A 613-nucleotide genomic window follows, 5' to 3' on the forward strand; every position below is an offset into this window, starting at 1 on the left:
AAAGAATGTACTGTAACAAGTCCATGGAAGTCACACCAGTGGTATTTGTACATCTTTTTTTGTCAAATTATTATATAAACGTTATTATTATACAAATGTGGAGCTCTTTAGCACTTCTGTTAGCATATGAAATAGACTTACCTGTGTGCCACGACCAGAGTGGTGTGGTTGGCACACACCTTAGCGAGAGAAGCCTGAATGTTACGCTCTGTTTGACTGTCCAAAGCAGATGTAGCCTGAAAGCAGAATTTGAAAATCAGGATTGAGTACAAACCCATATCATTAATTGTGAACCTTCAAGATTGTCTTTACTCACTTCATCAAGCAAAATAATGCGAGGGGATTTTAGGATTGTGCGAGCGATGGCCACTCTCTGTTTCTCCCCTCCACTCAACTTCAGACCCCTTTCACCCACCTCAGTATCATATCCTGTCATATTCAAAAAGGTATTGTTCAGAGAAAAGTGAACATTCTGTAATCATTTATACACACCTCATGTTATTACAATCCTATATCTGTTCTTTCAAAACTGTGATCAATACACACTGCAATATGACACTGGCTGCTAAAAATTCAGCTGTCATCACAGGAATAAATTACATTTTAAAATATA

At 37.5% G+C, this 613-nt stretch overlaps 1 long non-coding RNA gene across 1 annotated transcript in view; it reads right to left on the reverse strand.

Moving 5' to 3' along the window:
- Window positions 1-421, reverse strand: part of LOC107578998 (uncharacterized) — a 4,982-nt gene extending 4,561 nt beyond the window's left edge. The window contains exons 1-2 of the long non-coding RNA XR_001608408.1: window positions 317-421; window positions 142-236 (exon numbers count right to left, since the gene is read on the reverse strand). This is a non-coding gene — a long non-coding RNA (uncharacterized lncRNA). The remainder of the gene's footprint in view (window positions 1-141; window positions 237-316) is intronic.
- Between the last annotated feature and the right edge of the window lie 192 nt (window positions 422-613).

The sequence above is a fragment of the Sinocyclocheilus grahami genome, unplaced genomic scaffold (genome assembly GCF_001515645.1).
Source record: "Sinocyclocheilus grahami isolate Dianchi unplaced genomic scaffold, SAMN03320097.WGS_v1.1 scaffold13399.1, whole genome shotgun sequence".
Classification (NCBI taxonomy): domain Eukaryota; kingdom Metazoa; phylum Chordata; class Actinopteri; order Cypriniformes; family Cyprinidae; genus Sinocyclocheilus; species Sinocyclocheilus grahami.